The sequence below is a fragment of the Chrysemys picta genome, chromosome 4, assembly GCF_011386835.1.
Source record: "Chrysemys picta bellii isolate R12L10 chromosome 4, ASM1138683v2, whole genome shotgun sequence".
In the NCBI taxonomy this organism is placed as follows: Eukaryota; Metazoa; Chordata; order Testudines; family Emydidae; genus Chrysemys; species Chrysemys picta.
The window spans coordinates 11,291,528-11,315,657 of record NC_088794.1 but is presented as its reverse complement, the minus strand read 5'-3'; the positions used below and the strand labels follow the sequence as shown (position 1 = coordinate 11,315,657).

At 50.4% G+C, this 24,130-nt stretch overlaps 1 long non-coding RNA gene across 1 annotated transcript; it reads left to right on the top strand.

Annotated features, from left to right (window-relative positions):
• Positions 1-7,683: 7,683 nt before the first annotated feature.
• LOC135982882 (uncharacterized) lies at positions 7,684-23,991 on the top strand. Its single transcript, XR_010600359.1, has 2 exons — positions 7,684-7,822; positions 17,983-23,991. It is a non-coding gene; the product is annotated as an uncharacterized LOC135982882 (long non-coding RNA).
• Positions 23,992-24,130: the final 139 nt, after the last annotated feature.

The following is a 24,130-nucleotide window of genomic DNA, read 5'->3' as shown; positions in this document are numbered from 1 at the left end:
CACCTTTGGAGCTCTTCTGCTTCTACAGGAGATTTGGGATGAGGGTGAGCAGTAGAGGGATGTTTTTGGGTAAGAGAATGTTTAGGCTCCCAACCCCCTCCTCCCTTCCCACCAGTTTTAAACCCCTTTGTGTGGCCTGCCCTCAATAGACACTTGAGTTTGTTTGAAGGTGTTGGGATATGTTAGGGTTAGGTAAAGACCTGGGAAGTTGCTGATGTGGCATTAAGGGATAAAGGCATAAGCAGGCAGTATTTCTTTGTGTGATCAATAAGTTTCCATATTTTTCCCTTCCCTGTTGCTTGTAAGAATTGATAAGGCCTGCAGCTGCATGAGAAATGTAGTTGTCTAATAAATACCCTTTGTGTGAAAGAAGGTAAAAGAAATGTTATCTCCCTTTCCCTTCCTTTCCCAGCTACATAAACAAGCCCTGGCTCATGGCCCCTTCCTCCCTCCCCTGAGAACCGCTGATTAGGGAAAATGTTTAGCAATAGATTATTGCAAAGAAATGTATTTTCAAGGTAAAAATGCCTGTATAACATGTGTAATGCTGTGAACAATAGATAGGGGTGGGTATGCTAATTGTATGGGTGATTCTATTACTTAATAAGGGGTTTTGGGGTGTTGTACCGGATGTAGGTGTTTACATACTAACTTACCTATATATATTCATTCAGGGGGAAGGGATAGCTCAGTGGTTTGAGCATTGGCTTGCTTAAACCCAGGGTTATGAGTTCAATCCTTCAGGGGGCCATTTAAGGATCTAGGGCAAAGATCTGTCTGGGGATTGGTCCTGCTTTGAGCAGGGGGTTGGACTAGATAACCTCCTGAGGTCCCTTCTAACCTTGATATTCTCTGATTAGCCCATTTGTTTATAAGCCGACCCCCCAAGATGGATATGTAAAAATAGCAAGAACTGTATGACCCTTTCATACGCCTACCCTATATTTCAGGAGTTGGCAAACTTTGGTTCCCGGCCCGTCAGGGTAAGCTGCTAGCAGGCCTGGACGTTTTGTTTACCTGGAGCGTTCACAGGCACAGAGACCCTCAGCTCCCAGTGGCCGCGGTTTGCTATTCCCAGCCAATGGGAGCTGCGGGAAGTGGCACCATGCCTGCAGACGCTCCAGGTAAACAAAACGACAATGTATTAGATATTCAATTCAATGATTCCATAGAGTTTAAAATCATCACATTTTGGTGTAGACCTGTTCATAAGCCAACCCCCGCTCTTTGACGCGTCATTTTTTTACCAAAAATATTCAGCTTATGAACGAGTCTATACGGTAGATAAAAAGGGTGTCCTGTAACTAATCCAGTGCTTACTCAACAATTGGGTCGAGAGGAACAAGTATCGCAATAAAGAAGCCTGTACTCAAATCCACCTCTGGGTCAACCTGCTCCTTTTCTTCTTCTTAAAAAACCATCTCATCCACAGACTTTACATCTTTGTCCCATAGACACTGCTTTACATCAGCCTTACATATACTTAGGAAACGTTCTTGAGAACAAGATCCAACGTTCCCTCAAAACTTGCCACCTCTTTACCCCTCATCAGGAGAAGCTGGCACTGACCAATGAGCTGAACTCATCCTGTCTACACTAACCCCTGAACTGCTTCCAAGGAGACTCATGGGTGACGAGTGTCATCCGCCCCCGAGCAGTTCCCTGTTGTGGAGGATGCTGTAGTTCAGGGCCACTCTCCTGTATTTCCATTATCTCTGATTCTTCACTGTGCCCTAGCTGTGCCCTCTCATCTGTGGGTCCCATCCTGCTGTGCTCAGCACGCGGGGGGATGGAGGCTAAAAGCCACCTTGCTCCTTTCCTGATCCTCTGCTCAGCCTCCAGCGTAACTTAGGACAAGTCTGCACTCTGTAGCGTACCCAGGTCATGGTACTTGTGCTGTGACACTCTGCACCTCAAAGCAGCATCCTGGAACCTCCATATTCACCATGCTGATATAATTATTATAGATTCTTTGTTCAAAACATGCCTTGTGAGGTCTTGGTCTGTTGAACATTCATAGCCTGTTGGATTGTATATGCTATCACTGTAGGTGAGGTTATGAAGTATTGCTGTATATGTTACTGAACTATGTTGTGAAGCTGAAAACACCCACAACCAGTCTTTCACCTACAACAATGGAGTAGCCAGACAGCGGTTAATGGGCCATCAACACCCATCAAGAAAATAATCCACTATCCCAGGAACTGTATACAGTGGACACTTCTCAGAGAGAACATGTAGACAATGAAGATGGCTTGACCAGTGGGGGCAGATCCCCATGTCACAGCAAAGGACTTTCCAGCACTCTGGAAGAAACTATAAAAGAGGGAAAGTGACATCATCACTTCACCTCTGTGTCCCCCCAACTCATACCTGGAATTAACATCTGGAGGACAAAGACTCTGAACTGGGGGAGGGTGATCCCAGGCCAGGAAAGAGTCCCACACTATGTATTGAGAATCTGTATCCTGCTTGTACCATTTGTAAGCCCCTTCGTTTTCAGTTTACCCCCCAAAATTCCCAGATTTTACAAAAAGTATTATTTGTTTTTTCCGCTTTTCACCCTACTTTTGAATCATTCAAATATGTATTATGATAATCTATTAGTCTGTGTGTATATGCAAAGCTGCCTGTTAAAGTAAAGCTATGCATTAATTTAGACGCTACACACAATAAATGAGCACGCATGCAAGCTCTGAGATGTGTGCGCATATCTGCATGTACTGATGAATCTCACGCCCACCACGTACATGTTTCAAGCTGTTAGTAGATAACTTTTTAAAGATCTGATGCACCAAAATGGGAAGAAAATGAAAATCTGTATCAGAATACATTTCAGAACACAAGGAAGTATTCGAAAGCTTTTAAAAACCAAAAACAGGAGAAAAGGATGAAGTTGAGTGTATGCGCTGCCAATCGTGTGGGCCAATTATTATATGTAAATATTATTTATAGGCTACTAAGTCTAAATCTATAGCAGTAAACTGTTTATTCAAATGAGAAGTTTTATTTGGGGATTAGAGATATATTGTTTTCTTAAACTCAGAGCTGGCATTGTGTTTTGAGTTCTGTTTTAGTTCTGCCGTAAACCACATTGAATTCCATTCATCAAAGCATTAATCTACTGAATACTTTTTTCCCCAGTCCTTCCGTCCACCAAAATAAGCTCCGATATTTACCCAGAAAAATATGAATTTTTTTCCCACTGATTTTGACCTGTTTTTGTTGTAGTAATAAACATCAATAAATTCCTGGGGGAATCTAAATAAAATAAAAACCGAAAACAAAGGGCCCTAACCATCAGTCAGGGTGAGACACTGCTTGATTAGTTTGTAGAACTCAGACTGTGAATTTATTTTTGTTTCTTAAATAACCAACTTTGATCTCTATGCCTGCTACTTTTAATCACTTAAAATCGATCTTTCTGTAGTTAATAAATCTGTTTTATATTTTACCTAAAACAGTGTGCTTTGGTTGAAGTGCTTGGGAGATCTCAGCTCAGGTTACAAAGGTTAATGTGTGTCCACTCACATTGAATAAGGGGCGGACTGGGTAATGAACCTACACTGGTCATGCTTCTGACCAGGGCAAGAAGACGGTACAGCTCTTGGGGGCAAGGCTGGGGACAATTGGCTGGAACCTCTGTACTGATGGTTCATGAGTAGCTGGGAGATCATTCATGTAACTCAGCTGGGCGTGTCCCTGCCTGTGGATGGCTGTGTAAGTGCAGTGCCTATCCAAGGTTTGTAGCTTGACATCCACATCACAGTGTGTGACGGAATCCCCAGGTTGGTGGGAGAGAGGGCTCCGCAGTCCCATACTCCTATCCCAGGAAACCCATCACATGTGCTTTCCAAGCTCACTTGCAAACCCACACTGCATTGGTATGCACACCTCCCAGATCCAAATATGTGCATCCCTCCCAGTGGTGCCCTGACAGGTGTCTGACACTGGGGTTTCTGTGGGTGTTTCTCGGCACCTTGCTAGCTGGAGCCACTTGCGGGCTTGGTTTGTGGTGTCTCGTCTGTCCGTCCCATGATGCTGTGTGACGCTCTGTGGTCTTAGCCCACCAGCGCAGCCATGGCCCTGATGTGTTTCTAAGTTAAATCGACAAAGGAAACACAGTCATAGAGTGGAGAAATGAGTGGCTGCAGATCAGCTGGCGTGCCAGGAATAGAACCCAATCCAATCTTCTGAATCCCAATCCACAGCCCTATCCACTAGGCTACAGCACCTCTCTGTTAACCGTGTGGAAGAAACCCCTCTCTTCTCACTCACAGCCCTGTTATATTTTACAGGATTATTTCCTGTACCTAGTTTTATTATCATACCAGACACCCTCTTAAAAGTGGTGTTTCCCTTTTGTCTAAGGGGATATCATTCTGACCATGTCTACGTTCGCAGTGATGTGTAGGGTATGTGTAACTACACGCCGCAGTGAAAGGCAGGCTGCATTCACACTCACTGTGGCTTGTAGCCACATGACATTCAGAGTACACTTATAAAGTTTGTGGTGGATACCAAGCTGGGAGAGGTTGCCAGTACTTTGGAGGATAGGATTAAAATTCAAAATGATCTGGGCAAACTGGAGAAATGGTCTGAAATAAATAGGATGAAATTCAATAAGGACAAATGCAAAGTACTCCACTTGGGAAGCACACAAACAAAATGGGAAATGACCGCCTAGGAAGGCGTACTGCGGAAAAGGTTCTGGGGGTCATAGTAGATCAAAAGCTAAATATGAGTTAACAGTGTAACACTGTTGCAAAAAAAGCAAACATCATTCTGGGATGTATTAGCAGGAGTGTCGTAAGCAAGACATGAGAAGTAATTCTTCTGTTTTGTTCTGCGCTGATTAGGCCTCAGCTGGAGTATTGTGTCCAGTTCTGGGCACCGCATTTCAGGATAGATGTGGACAAATTGTAGAAAGTCCAGAAAAGAGCAACAAAAATGATGAAAGGTCTAGAAAACCTAACCTATGAAGGAAGATTGAAAAAATTGGGTTTGTTTAGTCTGGAAAAGAGAAGACAGAGAGGGGACATGATACCAGTTTTCAAGTACATAAAAGGTTGTTACAAGAAGGAGGGAGAAAAAAGATTCTATTTAACCTCTGAGGATAGGACAAGAAGCAATAGGCTTAAATTGCACCAAGGGTGGTTTAGGTTGGATATTAGGAAAAACTTCCTAACTCAGGGTGGTTAAGCTCTGGAATAAATTGCCTAGGGAGGTTGTGGAATCTCCATCATTGGAGATATTTAAGAGCAAGTTAGACAAACACCCGTCAGGAATGGTCTTGATAAAACTTAGTCCTACCACGAGTGCAGGGGACTGGACTAGATGACCTCTCAAGGTCCCTTCCAGTCCTATGATTCTATGAGCCACAATGAACTTTTAGCTCAGATCCTATGGTCAGCTCAATGGTGTTCCTCTGTTTGTACATCTCTCTGTAATGCAAGAACTATTGAACACTGCATCCAATCCATGACACGGTGTGCGCATTTAATTGTAAGCATGGACCACAATCACACTTTTTCTTTTGCTCTTATTACAATATTGTTGGCTCATTTGGGCAACAGAAAAAAAACCCACCTCAGGTGAAAAACAAAGAAGCCCAAACTGATTCAAGTGAAGCACTGCCGCCACATATATCGGTGTATGTATTTGTGTGGCGGAGGGTGAAAGGGGCATAAATTAATACAGACACAAAGAAAGGGGGACACAATCAAAGAAGTTTGAGAACCACTAGTTGAATAAACATTTTCTCCTTCTTCTAGGGAGTATCCACTTCCGCAGCAGGGCACCACCTGCTGGCTGCAGCTTTCCCTGCACTGTTATGCAGTTGGGCTAGAGATGGCAGGAGGCAGTTGGTACCTTGCACTTCAGGAGGCCTTTTTAGAGCATGGGATTGGACCAAACTCACAAGGCCCCTCAATCTGCTTCCCCCCAGCCTCTCGCTTCTCAAGGGGCATCACTGAGAAGCAAATAATGGGGGCTAGGATGGCAAATGCCCCCAGATCCCTTGGGTTCCCCCGAGCCAATGTCTCGTCCCTCAGCTGCTCCCCCCAAACTCCATCTCACAGCACATCGGGCAGGAGCTGACATAGCAGGTGGAATGGGCCCTGGTTGGGGGAGCTAGTCAGACTTTTGGTAGGAGTTATGAAAATGAAGCTTTGAGAAAAAAAACAAATCCCACCCCCAACATTGAACCTGAACCTCTGATTATTCATCCTAATCCCCCCATAAATCTTCACCCCAAGTTCAGAAACCCCACATCTTCTCCTCCCCTCAAATAAAGAATCCCCTGAATATAATTTGGAGGAAAGGGGAGAAGAAGAGGGAGGGGCCAGTTTTTAGTGTGTGCGTTTGTGTGTGTGTGCGTCCTTTGCTCAATTCTTTACCAAGCATCTTCCCTATTTCCCTGCCACTGGAGCGTTATCATTCATTGTTGATACTTGTCCAACTTGTTGTGCCAATCAAGTCTCATTGAGTCAAACTGGGTGGCTGAGGGTGACTGGAATGGCTGGTCTATCCAGGAACTTCCTTCCAGAATAAGGTTGGGTGTGAATTTACAGTGAAACCTCTTTTCCAGAATAGTTTATAGTCAGAGATTCCAAAGCCAGAAGGAATCGACGTGATCATCTAGTCTGATGTCCTGTGTCGCACATGCCAGAGAACTGTCCCCAAATCATTCCCAGAACAGAGCTTTTAGAAAAACAGCCCATCTCCATATAAAAATTGTCAGTGATGGGGAATCTATCACAAGGCTTGGGAAATTGTTCCCAGGGTTAATTACCCTCACTGTAAAAGTTTATGCTCCATGTGTGAATGAGCCCTGACTACAGCTGGGAGAAACTTTACAAATTAAACTTTTTCCTGGCAAAAAATGTAGATTCAGCGACACTGGAATGCATCACGGATTTGTGTTGATGTTGCTGAATTGTTCACTTTGAGAGGAAAAAACTGAAAAAATTAGAACCGTTCATTTTGAACATTTTTGGAAATTAACTGGGTTATTTCTCGGTTTGAAACAAGGTTTGGTTCCAAGGCATCCTCTCACTTGAATTTAGTTCCATGATTCTACTTCTTTTAAAAATCAAAAATGTTTTGAAGCTGCTGAAATTGAAATGAAACTTTTCGATTTTGTGGAAACAAAATGTCTCGTTTGGCCCAAAACTTTCCCCCCTTTTTATTGGCCAAAATGTCCGGATCCGCTTGGAGCGGATATGAAATTTCCCTCACAACTTTTCTAAACTGCCAACGAACCCCAAAACCCACCCAGGTCCCGCCTTGGCCTGGATTCCCTGCCTCCCCAGACCAGAGCGGGGCAGGTCACCAACCCGTCATGGGCAAAGGGCCTTTTGCCAGGGGCAAGATTCCCCCTGGTGCAAGGCAGGGAGAATCGGACTCGGGACAGGGGTCAGGGAGATGGGATGTCTCTGAACCGAACCCCGCAGTTCTGTACTGGGGGGGACTGAGCTGTGGGTAGCCCCGATTCCCACAGTGGGCGCTGGTGGGAATCTCTGGCAGGGGAGATGGGCTCAGGGCAGAGGCTGGGGGCCAGCTGGGGGGGGGGGGGGCAGGCGATTTGTTTGTGGGCGGGGGGGGTGGCCAATGGGGAGGTGGCTGCTGTTCCCGGGGGGGCCAGGGGCGGCCAATGGGAGCGGAATCCCGCAGGCTCCATTCAGGAATCCCAAGTATTCAAGATGGACGGCAGAGGAAGGAGGGGGAGGGGCAATGGGGTGGGGGGCTCGGGGCGAAAGTTTCCCCTCGGCTGCTCGCTGGGGTGGGGAAGGAGCGCGGAGCCCGGAGCGGAGAGAGCGAGGTACGGGCCGGCGCGGGGCGGGGGGACCCCCTGCCTTTGCCCCTGCAGCCCTGCAACTCTCCTCCCCGCTCCCTGCCCCTAACCTTGCTGCCCTCTCTTCCCTGCCCCCCTGGCCCCAGCTTCCTGCAGTCCTACCTCTCCCTCCCCCCGTATCCCTGCCCCTTCTTTCTCCCTCCTCCCCCCCGTGCCTTCCTGACCTCATCCCTCCTTCTTTTCATTGGGGGGCGGGGGGATCGTGCAGGGGTTGAGGGTTCTGGTTTGCATGGGGACAGGGGGCGGGTGTTGAAATTGGGCCAGGGGCTCTTGATGTGTTGGGGGGAGAGGGAGGAGCTCGCCATCCCGTCCCTTTGAGTGGGGGTGTGTGTGTGAGAGCACTGGGCAGGAGGGGGGTTGGGATCCCTCTGCCCTCTCTTGTGCCCCACAAAGTCTCCCTTCCCCACCTACCCCTGCCACTCAGCACTCTACCTCTACAGTTGCCCTTCCCCAACCCCCACCTCTATGCCTGTCACCCCACACTGCACCCTACTCCCCCATCGCTACATCTGCCCGTCCCATCCCCTCACCTCCACACCTGTCCCTCCTCCCCGGTCCCCCACAATCCCCCAGCCAGGTCCATTCAGTAACACTGTACTGGTGCTTCCTACTGCTGGCTGTGCCAAGCTTAGCCCCCTCCCCCTTCCCCCGCACAAGCCCACCCTAACTTCCCCACAGCCCAGCTGGCTGGCTGCCAAATGGGTGCGGAGGAAAGGGGGGCTATGGGGTGGCACAGCAGAGGAAATCAGAGCTGGGGTTCACTGCTGCAGGAGTCTTAGGCTTGTGAGGTCTCGGACCTAAGCCCCACTGGCAGATAGGCCCTGTTGCCCTTCTCCGGCAGCATAAAGGGTCTTATGGTGGGGTAGAAACCGCCCCTGAGAATCCCCCCTGCCTGGGAGGTGTCCCTGGGTGGTGTGGAGCTGGCCCAAGGGCCCTTCTGCCAGCCCTTGGCATAGGGGATTGCTCTAGCTGACATCAGGGACAGGCTGGCTTCTGCCCCACCTCAACCTGCCCCTGTCCCTAAAGCACCTGACTGGCTGGCTGGCTCTGTGAGTGCTTCCTGGAGCTTCTACATCTCCGTGGTCAGGACTCGTGCAGGGCTTGTAAACTCCCCAGGAGTGGAGAGAGACCTCTTCTAGCCTGCGAAGCCCCTGCAGAGCTTATTAACTCCTCTGCCCCCCTCGTCCCAGCAGCTCCCTCTGGGGGTTTGTAAACTGCCTGAGCAGGGCCAGGGCTGGGAGCTCACTGCAGGAGGGAATCCTTTGACCCAGCTGCCGTGCGCTCCCCGGCCTGAGTAGCTCATCGCTGCCTGTAGTCCCTGGAACGGGGCTGGCATTCTCCTAGCAGCCTTGACCATGATCAAATCCCCCATGGTGTGAGGCAGGGGGCACTGTCCATTACTCTTTTCCCTTCCCTAGAGAGCCCCCTAGGGTGGGGGTCACGGTACAAGCCGTCTGTCAGTAGCAAACACCTCTGAGCCTTGTTACGAGAGAGCTCTATGGCTGTATATATGTACATAGTGAATAGGTAAATTGCCAGTAGGTGGCACTCAAACACATGTAGCATGGTTCCTGGGTTCTGTGGGACCAGTATGAATTGCCCTGTGCTACCAGTGGCTTCCTCTGTGCAGCTCCTAACGAATCTCCATTGCGTCCTGGTCACACGGCCACTGCTTCTTCCTTCGCTGCTGAGCTGGATCCGGCACCTAGAGCCTCTGCTCATTGCTCCGGCTGCTTCTCATCACCGGTGTCTGTAGTGTTCTGAGTGTCCTCCTCGGTTCCACCTAGGTGTATCTGCTCCTGGCGTAGGCGTCACCAGGGGGTCATGCTGTGTGACCTGATGGTCCCTTTCTCTTTGGGATCTCCCAATTTCACTGTAGTTGTGCACTAAAACAACAACTGTAATCTAATCTCATGCTTCAGGCCTTCAGCTGATCGCCTGTAGGGGTCAGGAGGGAATTTTCTCCCCAATGCACAATTGGCCTCATGTGTGATATCATAAGACAGCGCTCTCTATAGGGAGCCCCATCCTATGCAGCTCTTTCATCTCTGTGGTTCCACTGTGTTTTGATGCATGGAAGTGGCTGGGTGATTTTGCTTGACTGCTCATCTGGAATTGCTCTTGCCACCTGCTATAACTTTGGGTCATTTTCTCCGTTTGAGTTTGATTGATTTGGGAAACGGGTGACGTCTGGGGCACATTGACTTGATTTGCCTCTTCCTTCAGCACTCGTGCATTCTTGCAAATATCTCTGCTAAAGGCAGCTTCCCTTACCACGCCTGACAGGTACTCTTTGCAATTTTCCAATCCCTTTCTGAAGTTGCGGTGCTGCCTTGCACAGCCCGCCAGTCTCTGTCAGTTTGATCCTGCTGTCCATCACTTGTATCTGGGCACCTGCCACGTAAAATCAATAACAGTATTACAGCCCTTAATGATTTTCATGGAATTTCTGGTACCTTACAGTGTCAAAACTTTGTTTGGGGCAGGGGGTTGGTTTTGATGGTTGGAGTTTGGGTTTTTTAAAAGATTTTTTATTAATTTCCACTTTGGTTGGTTGGTAGGGATAGAAGGGGGTATCTGTGCTGTGAGTGTCATTCTTACAGTTCATAGATTGCAGAGCCAGAAGGGACCATTGGGATTACCTAGTCTGATCTAGTATAACACAGGCCAGTGAACTTCCCTGAATTAATGCCTGTTTGAACTAGAGGTGATCTTTTAGGAAAACATCCCATCTTGATTGAAAAATTGCCAGGGATTGAGAATCCCCCATGACCCTTGGTAAGTTGTTCCAATGAATAATTTCCCCTCGACTAAAAACGTACGCATTATTTCCAGTCGGAATTTGTTTGGCTTAAACTTCCGGCCGTTGGATCTTGGCTGAAAGCCGTTGCTGAAGAGGAAAGTGTGCGGCGTTTCCTAAAAGACAGAGACTCTGGATTCGCTTGGTTTTTGGAAATTCTTGCCACCCCCAGAGAATGCTTTGGGCCTGGTTCTTAAGCATCGTGGCCTGGGTTGTGTGATCTGCCGTGCCCCAGAGGAGCACTGCTGCACCAGTGGTTCATCGATCTAAATTCAGTCGTGGCTGTAGCTGGGGCTTGATCCAGTATTGCTTAGAAAACTAGGACCAATGGGTGTTGGAAGCTGCCCCGGGACCCTGGATGAACTTGACCTTGCAGTACAGCTTCCAATGGTTCAGGGTTTGGCTTCTGCCTCATATTTATGAAAAGGCTCCCACCCCAACTCAGTTGCTGGCATTTTCTTCTCAATCTGAGCCTAGCCCTGGTGTGTGCAGGTGAGCACTTTGAAAGCCCGTGCCACTGAGTGATCATCTAAGCAGAAGGACAGCTCTGAAACCAGAGTCACTTGTGAGATCAGAGGCTCTGTGTTAACCTCCAAATATTCCCATCTGGAACAACGGCTGTTTTCTGGTTTATTCGTTAAGATTTTCCCCTAGTGCCGTCCTCTACTGGCCTCAGACAGCATTCCAAGAGGAGATCTTATCTGTGACAAACAGGATGAATTTGGAGGGTTAAAGGAACATGCCTGTGAGGACTTCTTGGCTTAGTCTGCCCTATTCTGAGAACTCCTAAACCTCTGTACTTACTCCAACCTCTACCCCAGCGACACAGAGCAACACTCCGCCAGTGTGTGTGGGGGTGGTTATTAATTATGATTATTACTCCTACAAGCTAAGACCAGATCCTGAGCAGGAATGCATTGAAGCCAACAAAGTGACAGTGATTCACAGCAGCCCAGAAATTGGGGGATTGAAAGAAAACCACCATGATGGTCTCCCAGGAGCCGGAGTTGCAGGCGCTGCTATGGGGACTTTGGCGTGTGTCTGTTGCGGCAGGACAGGGAGGGGAGTAAACCCAGGAGCTGATGACCCAATAGATCCTTTTCATCCCTGGCCTGTTTCTGTAACAAATCTGATGGTTAAACAAACGTGGTTGTCCTTTCCCCCTCCCCCGCATCCCGTGGTTTTTGGTTCTGTTTCCCAAATGCCACTTACTCCATAGCTGAGCACAAAGTCCAGCCCCACCAGCAGGTCACTGACCTCAGGGGCAGGAGGGCATCCCAATCACTGCAGAGTCTGGGAGCCAGCTTCCAGGAAGCCTCGGTCCCTGGAGGTGACTTGCAGCCGACCCCACCCCCCCACAGGTTTGCAGTGGTGCATGTGGGCCTGTGTTTGCTGAAGATTTTAAACAAATGCAGCAGGGGGGTTGAGGGCATGCAGAGGAAACTCACAGCCGAGGAAACTCACAGCCAGGCCATGAGGTCTGATCATGCGCCAGGAGAGGCAGAGAGGGTTGGCCCCCATCTGGTTTCTCTGAGTGCCCCCTCTCTGGTCCCAAGCCTCATGTCATTACCTCTCTGGGATGGAATCCAATGAGTCTCCCAGTCTTAGACCCGCCTCTGGGCTACAACTGCCCGTGGATCAACCGTTCTTCCCCAGCAGGTCCGACTGGGTTCAGCACCCAGTTTCTTCCCCTCGGAAGGCCGTGCCCAGTGGTGTATAGGGACCAGGAAACCTTCTCCAACTAAAGGGTTGTTTACTTTTAACAGGAGGAGCAAAGCGGTTAGAGAAAAGGACACCGAGATTGCTTTAAGATCCTATCTCATGTAACGGCTTCCCATCCCCTGAGAGTGGCCTGGGCAGGCCCAACCTCTTCAGACCCCCCTCCAGCCCCAGCAACTCGTTGGCGGCTCAGCTAGCCAGCGGCTGGGGGAGCTCAGTCCAGTCCCCAGTACGGCAGGGGTGCTCTGCGGGCTCCTGCAGCAGGCAGGATGCATCTGTCTCCCTTGGTGACTCCGCCTTTTATGCTTCTTTATCCTGTCCCACCCTTCCACTTCCAGCAGGGCAGGCTGGGCTCACTTGGCTCTGCCCACCAGAGGGCAGGCAGCGGCCGTCCCTTGCCATCAGTCTCCAAGGGAGGCCATGCCATCTTGCTCCAGTGCGTAAATACCTTGGGAAATCTGACCCCCAGGAGACCAAAGATAGCCCTGGATTCTGCGTCCCGCGAATCCCATTGGTCTTGCCCTTTCGTCAGTTCCAGGGGATGCTGGTCAATTTCATTGTGGGAAACACCATATCCTGTGGCCTACTCAACCTATTCCAGGATGTGAAATCCCAGCCCATTGGGCCCCTGGAGCAAGGGATGGTTCGATGGCTCTTAGCTTACCCGAAAGGTACTTGTTAAGGTTTTGCAGTGACTTTCTCCCGTTTTCCCCTCCCAAACCCAGCAGTTCTGAATGGGAATGGTCAGAGGGATGTGGCTGTTAGAAAATACCCAGGAGAGTGTCTCGGGGGAGGAAAGGATGGTTAAAGTACAGGCTGAGGCATGGGTTCTTGTCTTGCTCCAACTCCCAGTGTGACCTCAGGCAAGGCCTTTCTGTGCCTCAGTTTCCCCAGCTTTAAAACGATGCCCCCTCCATACAGGATTGTGAGTCTAAATTCAAGCATGTTAAGATCCTTGGCTGGAAGTTGCTGTTAGTGGCAGTGCTGCCTCCAAAGGCCTGACCCCATGGGGTGGGAGTTGAAACCACCGGCATCTCATGGAAGAGGCGCTCAGTCAGTTGATGTAAAATATCATTTTCTTTATTACCGGACCGAGGCAGGTACCTGTACTGCACTAGCCAACAAACAGGGCCCAGAAAGTGAGTCAGTTCCCCAGCTGGTGTCAATCAGCAAGGCACTGTTTACTTCAACAGAGCTGTGCTAATTGACACCAGCTGGGGATCTGGCCCAGAAGAGGAATTCAGTGAAACCCGGTGTGTAGGTAGGACCTCACGGCTCCCTTTCCTTGAAACAGCAGATTTGTCAACAAATCTCACCTTTGGGAAGGAGCAAATTGGGGACTTGGATTTTTTGTTGTTGTTGTTGCTGGTAAGGGTTCCCTCAACAATGGGTGAGATTTTTGAGGATGAGGGTGGATGGGAGGAATTAGGGCTGAAAGGGCCTGTCTACGTGGGGAAAGGTACTGGCATTACTGTACTAGTATAATTACACCGCTGTAGATCATAGAGTCTAAGGCTGGAGGGATCTCTATGACCATCTACTCTGTCCTCTTGTACAGCACAGGCCACAGGACTTCTCTGAAATAATTCCTGTTTGAACTAGAGCTGGTCTTTTAGGAAAACATCCCGTCTTGATTAAAAAAATTGCCAGTAATGGAGAATCCACCATGAGCCTTGGTAGATGGGTTCAATGGTTAATTATACTGGTATAACTCCCTATGGGGATGCTCTTAGGTCCCTTCCAAAGGGATATGAGCTAAACTGGAAAAAGGCCACTATTATGCCAAATGAGTGCGTCCACATGGGGGGCTATAGTGGGATAACTATAGTGGGATAATTATACAGGTGTCCCTAAACCTCTGACTTCCAGCAGCTGGGACTGGACGACAGGGGATGGATCACTCGAAATTGCCCTGTTCTGTTCTTTCCCTCTGAAGCATCTGGCAGTGGCCACTGTCAGAAGACCGGATACTGGGCTAGATGGACCACTGGTCTAACCCAGTATGGCTGTTCTTGTGTTCGTATAGTAACGCTGGTAAATTTCCCCATGTAGAAAACCCGTAAGTAGACCAATAAGTCCCCTTGTTTATCCCTCTAGGTGAGGCAGGACTGTTTGACGCTAGGGATGGATCTGGATGTTAATTACAGTTAGAAAATGGATAATCAGGTTCTGTCTCCAGGGGGAATGTTGACATTGCCCGTGCTTAGAACGGAAAGAGTCTGGCTGAAACGAATGTGGTTTAGAGTGTGTGTGCACGCATGTGTGTGGAGGAGAGGGGTTGTTCTTTGCTCTTCTTTTTTTTTTCAGATCCCTTTGTGATTTTTGAACACTCTTGTTTATCTGAGAGAAATTCCTTCTCTCCAAAACTCCTGGGTTTTGTTGAGCAGCAAATGAAAAGAACAATATCAAAACGGGTCCAAACAAATTGCTCAGAAGGTTCTTCAGAACCTGGCAGTGAAAATGATCGTAGAAAGTCAGGAAAAGAGAATGAGGGGAAATTCCTTGTTTTTAAACTATCAGAGAAACTGAAGTGGGTCAAAGATTAGGGAATTTGAAGCTTTACCCCCTCCCCCACATCAAACAGATCCAAACAAATAAACCAAAATACTAAGAGTTGAAGATAGCCAACTGCTATGCGATTAGGAGGCATTTTGTAGCTTGCGAATTTTAATATGTAGACAGATTTTTAGCATTCTGAATCTAAGCAAGATTCGATCATTGCCACAAAGCCTCGCTCCATTGTAATATATCCATTGTAATTCCACGTGGCTGGACTTTACAAAAACGAGACAAGCCATTTACAACGCACACTTCACTTCTCTACAGAGGAAAAAGGACAGTAAACGATCTAAACTCCTACATGCCACAGGGGGCTACAACAGTGGTACCCTCAACTTACCTAACAATATTGTTAATCTATCCATACACACGCTTAGCTCACAGTCTGTCCTATCTAGGGAACTCTCTTTCTGCCCCACCATCCCCACGAACATGATACAGTTCTGCGGTGATCTGGAAGCCTACTTTCGTCATCATACAAAAGCCAGTAGGAGAACACTTCAATCTTCCTGAATTTTCTATAACAGATTTAAAAGTAGCTATACTTGAACAAAAAAACTTTGGAAACAGACTTCAAAGAGAAACAGCAGAACTAAAATTCATTTGCAAATTTAACACCATCAATTTGGGCTTGAATAGGGACGGGGAGTGGCTGGCTCATTACAAAAGCAGCTTTGCCTCTCCTGGAATAAATCTGTTAGTCTCTAAAGTGCCACAAGTACTCCCGTTCTTTCTCCTGGAATTGACACCTCCTCATCTATTATTGGGAGTGGACTACATCCACCCTGATTGAATTGGCCCCGTCAACACTGGTTCTCCACTTGTGAGGTAACTCCCTTCTCTTCATGTGTCAGTATATAATGCCTGCATCTGTAATTTTCACTCCATGCATCTGAAGAAGTGGGTTTTTTTTACCCACGGAAGCTTATGCCCAAATAAATCTGTTAGTCTTTAAGGGGCCACCGGACTCCTTGCGCCATTGTAATGTTCAGCATGCAGTGTCAGGGAAGGGGCACTAGAGGGAGTAGGAGGCAAGAAATACACAGGGCTGGTAATTCTGGGCTGCGGCTCCATAGATTTGCTGTAATAATGATGCTGATGTGCAGATATTCTTTGTTTCCAGTCTTGTTGAGGGCTGGGATGGATTTTCCCTCTCGGAGCAGCAAGCTCCTTGAAGAGGAGATGCTGCTCTGTTACCAATCTAAATACACTGATGTTTCTATTAGTGATCACCACTGAATAGCATCAATTTTGAGGATTCGATTATTTGGGGAGGAGGAATGGGACATGGGGCCTTTCCCCTCTAGGGGCAGCGGTTCCGATCCAGCCCCAGGGAGGGGAACGGCTGGCTCATGGGTCGGGAATGGGATATGGATCCTTTCCTCTCTAGGGGGCGCTGGCTCTGATCCAGCCTCAGGGTGGGGGGACTGGCTGGCTCTGGGGAATAGGAAGTCGGATTCAGATCTCAGCAGAGGGGTCTAGGACTGAACAGGCCCTGGGACCGAGCACCTCTTCCCTACAGGCTGGAGCATGCAGAGGGGTGTGGGTGTGTGTTGGGGGAGGGTTTCTGGCTGTGGGACACACAGACGGGTGGGGATGGGGGATTTCCAGCAGTGAAGCACACAGGAGCGTGGGAGGGTTTCTGGGTTTGGGGCCCATGTGAGGGTTGGCTCTTGGGCACACAGAAGGGCCAGCGGGGGGATAGGAGGTTCCGGCTCTGGAGCACACAAAGGTGCTGGCAGGGAAAGGGGGTTCTGGCACTTGGGCACACAGAGGGGCCGATGGGGGTAGAGGGTTCTGGCTCTGGGGTACATGGGGGTGTTTGGGGTTCCGGCTCTGGGGCACATGGGGGTGTTTGGGGTTCCGGCTCTGGGGCACATGGGGGTGTTTGGGGTTCTGGCTCTGGGGCACATGGGGGGTGTTTGGGGGTTCCGGCTCTGGGGCACGTGGGAGGTGTTTGGGGTTCCGGCTCTGGGGCACATGGGGGGTGTTTGGGGTTCCGGCTCTGGGGCACACAGAGGGGCCGATGGGGGTAGAGGGTTCCGGCTCTGGGGCACGTGGGGGGTGTTGGGGGTTCCGGCTCTGGGGCACGTGGGAGGTGTTGGGGGTTCCGGCTCTGGGGCACGTGGGGGGTGTTTGGGGGTTCCGGCTCTGGGGCACGTGGGGGGTGTTTGGGGGTTCCGGCTCTGGGGCACACAGAGGGGCCGATGGGGGTAGAGGGTTCCGGCTCTGGGGCACATGGGGGTGTTTGGGGTTCTGGCTCTGGGGCACATGGGAGGTGTTTGGGGGTTCTGGCGCTGGAGCACGTGGGAGGTGTTTGGGGTTCCGGCTCTGGGGCACATGGGGGTGTTTGGGGTTCCGGCTCTGGGGCACATGGGGGGTGTTTGGGGGTTCCGGCTCTGGGGCACGTGGGAGGTGTTTGGGGTTCCGGCTCTGGGGCACATGGGGGGTGTTTGGGGTTCCGGCTCTGGGGCACACAGAGGGGCCGATGGGGGTAGAGGGTTCCGGCTCTGGGGCACGTGGGGGGTGTTGGGGGTTCCGGCTCTGGGGCACGTGGGGGGTGTTTGGGGGTTCCGGCTCTGGGGCACGTGGGGGGTGTTTGGGGGTTCCGGCTCTGGGGCACACAGAGGGGCCGATGGGGGTAGAGGGTTCCGGCTCTGGGGCACATGGGGGTGTTTGGGGTTCTGGCTCTGGGGCACATGGGAGGTGTTTGGGGGTTCTGGCGCTGGAGCACGTGGGAGGTGTTTGGGGTTCCGGCTCTGGGGCACATGGGAGGTGTTTGGGGGTTCCGGCTCTGGGGCACGTGGGAGGTGTTTGGGGGTTCCGGTTCTGGGGCACGTGGGAGGTGTTTGGGGGTTCCGGCTCTGGGGCACGTGGGAGGTGTTTGGGGGTTCCGGCTCTGGGGTACGTGGGAGGTGTTTGGGGGTTCCGGCGCTGGAGCACGTGGGAGGTGTGTGGGGGTTCCGGCTCTGGGGCACACAGAGGGGTCGGCCAGCCTGTGGGGTTCTGGTGCTGGGGCCAATGACCCAGGCTTTCTTCTCTTTTCCAGCTCTGGTTCCTGAGGCCTCTCTCCCGAAAAGCCCCAGCAAAAGAACGTACGAAGAGCCATGAAAATGGAGACTTGCTCCTTCCTGCACCTGTGACCCCTCCATGGCCCGGAGCGCCTCAATACCCCATTCAGCCCCTGGGAGGGGCCCTACCTAGCCCAGCCCCCCTCAGCCCTGGGCCCCCCAGCCCTGCGGGGGTGGGTGGGAAGGGGCGATTTCCTAGCTGCTGAGGAGGAGGTGAGAGGGGACGAGAGGTACGGCAGATCCCCACCACCACCACGCCGCCGTCCTGGGCTCTTTTCACATTGTGCTACTGTCTGAGCCCCTGCCAAGCAGTGCAATGTCAAAAGGGCATCGGGCAGGCGGTGCCGGCAGCGCCTGGCCCAGCGCCTCCACCACTCTGCCTCTGGGGGCCTGGGAGAAGGAGGGCAGAGCGAGGATCTGCAGGGGGACACAGACCACCCTTCCCAGAGTGGGGCAGAGGAGGGGATGAAGGGGGTGCTGTGCTCATGGCAGGGGGCTTTGATGCTGAGGAGGGGGGCTGTGCTTGGGGCAGGGGTGTCAGGAATTCAGCTGCCTAGCAACCTAATGAGCTCGTTTGGTTCAATAACCCTAGGTGACTGTGCTCCCTGATTGAACCGAAGGGCCATCAGGTGACCAATTAACCCCTGTAGCAACCGCAGCGCAGTGGTTGCTCAACGCATTCCATGCTCCCAGCTGCGCCAGACCCGCTTCCTGCTGGCCCTTGCCCCGCTCTTTGCAAGCTCCACTACGGCTCTTCCCTTTGGACTCCTGCCCCTTGCCTCTGACTAATGGCTTGTCCCCTGGCCACGACTCCAGTTCTGCCCTCTGATTCTGCTCCATCCACTAGGCCAGACTCCTGCTCCGACCCCTTGGTCTCGCCACCTACACCTTGGCGTGTGACAGTTTGAGCTGCCTGCTAGAAGGTAGCAGGGGTTTTGCTGCACAGCATGGCGCTTCTGTCCAGAATGGCCCCAGCTGGAGTTCACCCCACCTTTGCAGACATTGTTGGAGTCCTGACCAGAGTGCGGCCCTCTGGGCCCAGGTACAAGCCCAGGCAGCGTCTTCTGTCCCCACAACTCTTGCATCCATTTTCCGTGAGCCCGAGTTGCCCCTACCCAGTAAGTTGGATGGGGATTGTGACAAATGTCATGGGTTCCTTAACCAATGTCGTCTCCAGTTCATGTTGGGGCCAGTGGGACCTCACAGCTCAGTTCCAAGTGGGGATTAGTTCTCAGTCTGTTCTAAGGAGAGGCCCTGATGTGGGTGTCCCCTTTCCTGGAAGGGAACAGTCCTCTCCTTGAACACTGCGAGAGCCTTGTACGGGCAGGGGTGGGCGTCTCCGTGGACCCTAAGGGAGAATGTACAGCAGAAGCTGCTCTCCACGACCTCTGGCAGGGGGTCAGGTCCGTTGCAGCAGAATTCCAGTGTCTGGCCACAGACACTCATTGGAATGAGGCTGTGCCGTGACACCACTTTAGGCAGGCACTCAACAATTCTGTCAAAGATGAATTAGCACAGGTGGAACCTCCGCCTAGTCTAGCAGCTTTAATTGATCTTTGCATCCAGATTGATGGTCGACCAATGGAGCAAGCTCAAGAAAAGCAACACGCCACCTGACCCCCGCTGACCAGAACGCTGCCGTCTCCTGCAGTCCCAGTTGTCCTACCAAATCCTGACCCACCTTTCGTCAGGCATTGGAGTTCTGCTTGTATTGGGGGGGGTGATGGGTTGGACCCCTTGGGAAGCCACCTGATGTTCTGAGATAACTCTAAGTCAGAGGGGGGCAAACTATGGCCCGTGGGCCATATCCGGCCCACAGGACCCTTCCCTCTGCGCCCCCAAGCTCCTACCAGGGAGCGTGGTCAGGGCAGGCTTGTGGAGGAGCCAACCCAACTCCCCGGAGCGCAGTGAGTGGGGTGGAGTCTATCCCTTGGCCCCTCCCCTTCTGCTCCCCTCCCTTGCAGTCACAGTTCCCCCAGCACCTGGGCAGCGTGGCTGCAGGTCCGGCCGGGTGGCACAGCTATAGCACCACCAGACCTGGTGCTCCAGGGCAGCGCTGTCAGGGGGTGGGGAGCAGGGGGAGCTCTGTGGGGGGGAGTTTGCAGGGGGCAGTCAAGGGGCCTGGGCCCTGCTGCTGGGGACAGGGGCAGAGCAAGCCAGGGCCCCCCTCCGCCCCCAGCAGCCAAGCCCAGACAGGGAGCGAGCCCTGCCCAACTGCCAGGGACAGCAGCCAAACGAGCAGGGGAAATGACTGAGCCCCCCTTTCCCTCACCCCACAGGCAATGTGGGGCGGGGAGAGCAGGGAGGGTTGGGTGGGGACCAGGGGGGATTGGATAGGGGACGGGTGTCCTGGGGGGCAGAGAGCGGGGGTGTTTGGATAGGATTTGGGAGTCAAGGGGGGCGGTTCTGGATAGGGGGCCAGGCCTCACTGTTTGGGAAGGCATAGTCTCCTTCCCTTCATACAATTTCTATAGCTGATGTGGCCCTAGGGCCAGAAAGTTTGCCCACCCCTGCACTAAGTCTACCTGTTCTGATAGCATGGGCCCCCTTTCAATCATAGAATATCAGAGTTGGAAGGGACCTCAGGAGGTCATCTAGTCCAACCCCCTGCTTAAAGGGGGACTAATCCCCAGACAGATTTTTACCCCAGTTCCCTAAATGCCCCCCTTAAGGATTGAACTCACAACCCTGGGTTTAGCAAGCCAATGCTCAAACCACTGAGCTATCCCTCCCCCCTTTACCTTGTCTTGCTGAGCCAGGCTCTTAAAACCTCCTCTAACACACACACAGGCAGGGCCACACCCAGCTGCAGCTCAGCTCTGGGAAGACTCAGCTTCAGGGACTTGCTCCAGTGCAGACCCAAAGATATATTATGAAATTCACCCCCTCCCTCAATGTGGAGAGAGGTGTGCACACTTCTCCCCTCCCCGCCCCCCAGTTAGAAATGACAGAAACTGCATTTAATAATAAACCAAATTTTATTAACTATAAAAGGCAGATTTTAAGTGGTAAAAGGGGTAACAAACAGAACAAAGCAGATTACTAAGCAAATGAAACCAAACACACAAACTAAGCTAGTTTCACTAAAGGAATTGGTTACAAATACTATTTCTCACCCTAGATATTGTTGCAGGCAGTTTGCAAAGTTTCTGTGGTTCAGAGTTCCAGTTATATTCCTTTTCAGGCTGGACCCCGTCTCAGTCTGGACTCCCCCCTTGCCTTCCCTTTTGCAGTCTTTCTTCTTGGGCAGACAGGCCATGGAAAGGAGGAGTCCTGTTTGCCTTCCTCCCCACCCTTAAATAGGATTTACATAAGGTGGGAATCCTTTGTTTCCCAGACTTGACCCCCCCCCCCCTTCCCTTATAGTGGAAAGTTACCAGAAGTCCCAGGTAATGTTTTAGTATCAGGTGACAAGACCACCTGACTGTAGGATCACAGCGTCCATGAGTCAGTGGCAGTATGGAGCATCCGCAGGATGACGAAGCTTTTCACAGTCCATTGTCCTCGCTGATGGGCCATCTGCCCTGTCTGACTTTTCCATTCTTGTACCTGAAGTGTTAGCAGTGGGCGTCACCCACAGTTGAAATACAAGTATATAGTCGATATTCCAAACTTCAGATCCAGAAATGATACAGGCATACAAATTGGATAATTGCATTCAGCAAATCAGATATCTCACATGAGCCATCTTGCATAAAGTATATCTCAGTTATGTCGTATCATAAGCATATTTTCATAAAGAATATGGAATGACACGTAACAGGAGGTGCCTGAGCGCATTGCATCAGAGTGCCTAGCCAAGGTCCACCCACCCAGGGTCAGGAAATGCCAGAACTCAGCCCCAGTAGGGGAGCTAGGTTTGAGTCAGTGCTCCGCTATTCCCCATGGTGAATCGTGCTGCTGCCTATCTGCCTGAATCTTGGCATTCCCTAACCAGCATGCCACCCCGCTGCATCTGCCTCTTCAACTTCAGCATGTGCCATGCCAGACATCCACCTACGAGCCTTGGTCAGCTTGGACACTTCTGGCAATTTTATGGACCAGAACTTTAAGGAGCCTCGAATTCGCATCCTCTGCAAGGTCTTCCCTGAGCTTGTTGAGGTTATAGATGGGTCATTCTTATCTTCAGGCCCCGTCATGCATCAAACAACCCACCTGGAGGGCATCAGCATTGGCAGTCACTGAGAGATCTTGCAGTTCAGGGTCATCTGTGCCTTGCATTCACCGGTCGTCCTTGGTGTCCCCTGGCTCATTGCCCATCAGCCCCAAATTAGCTGGGGCTTGCGACCTTACTTTTCTATTCCCCGCAGAGCCGATGAGCATGCTTTCCCAACTCTAGTGAATGGCTGGTCGCGTTCTGTGGCATGCTCCAGCCCCCGAAGCATCCAAAGTTTCATTGGCAGTGCCCAGAATTCCTGCCGAGTACATAGAATATGCCACGGTATTCGACAAACACAAGGCAGACACTCTATTTCCACAGCACCGTGATGACTGCACAATTGACCTTCAACCAGGAACAGGAGTTCCTTTTGGGTGCATTTACACCTTATCTGTACCCAAGCTGCAGGCCCTCCAGGAGTACCTTGAGGAAAATTTGCGGAAGAGGTTCATGGTCCCTTGACTTCCCGAGTGGCAGCACATGTCTTCTTGGTGGCCAAGAAGGATGGCTCCCTCCCTTATATTGATTATTGAACCTTTAACGAGATCACAGTCTGCGACTGATGCCCCTTTTCATGAAAGACTCTGGGTCAGGTCTTCACAAAGCTAGACTGGCATGGAGCATACAACCTGTCAGAATCCAGCAAGGGAATGTGTGATGCTGACGGACCAGGGGCCAAGGCCCTTAGATCTCAACCGACCACTGGCAACTATGTAGCTGGAACCAGCCTGGTTCACCCATGTGCTAATATTGTTAAAGTAGGTATTAGAGTTTTAAAAATGTGTTGTTGCATGCGCTAATCTAATCTAATATCTGTATCCTATGTTACAAGGTAACAAATACAACAAGGAGTCTGGTGGCACCTTAAAGACTAACAGATTTATTTGGGCATAAGCTTTCATGGGTAAAAAAACAAGAAGTGAGGTTTTTTACCCACGAAAGCTTATGCCCAAATAAATCTGTTAGTCTTTAAGATGCCACCAGACTCCTTGTTGTTTTTGTGGATACAGACTAACACGGCTACCCCCTGATACTTGACACCATATAAGGTAACAAATGTTTGCTCTGTAACTTTAACTCACCAGACAGAGGAGAAGCATTACCAAGTGTGAAATACTAGCTTGCCAAAGGAGGTGTTCTCTTTTGCCCAACAAAAGAAGTCCCATCAACACCAGATGAACTGTTGTGGAACATCAGAGGACAAAAGACTTTGTTGATTGCCCCCCTTACCCCTCCCACTTGAAGAAGAGGCAGGCAGCTGAATTTGCAACTCAGCAGAAAGGGGAAAGGAATAAAAAGCCCTAACAAGGAGGAACTGTATCCTTTCTGCTTGGAGTCTGAGGAGCGGGACTTACTAAGCATAAGCAAAAGATCCCCAGTGGTTGGCCTGGATTAGCCCTAAGGGCACAGAGCTTGCTTATTATAGAAGCTTCTATTACCTTTTGAAACTTCAAACGGGAACACATTTGTGTGTACATTTACCTGCTTTAACCTTCTAAATAACTCTATTTCCTTTGCCTAGTTAATAAATCTTTAGATACTTTATTTTAGGATTGGTAAGACCCTTCGTTTTCAGTCTAAACTGATTTTTATTGAAAAATTCTCAGGTTTAAAAAATAGGATTATTCAGTTTTTTCTGATTTTTCACTCTACTTTTGTATCATTCAAATATATAAAAAATAACTAGTTTCATTAGGAAAATACAATACATTCCATGAGTTATATGTATTACGCTCATACATTAGTCTGTGTGTATATGCAAGGCTGCCCGTTGAAGTAAGGCTATGTATTGGTCTAGAAGATACAATAAACAAAGAGGCACACACGCGAGCTCTGAAGTGCGTTTGCATCTGAACGGACTGATGAATCTCACGCACACCTCGTACACGTGTCAAGCTCTTAGATAACTGTTTAAAGATCTGCCACACTAAAACGGGAAGAAAACAAAAATTGGTATCAGAATACAT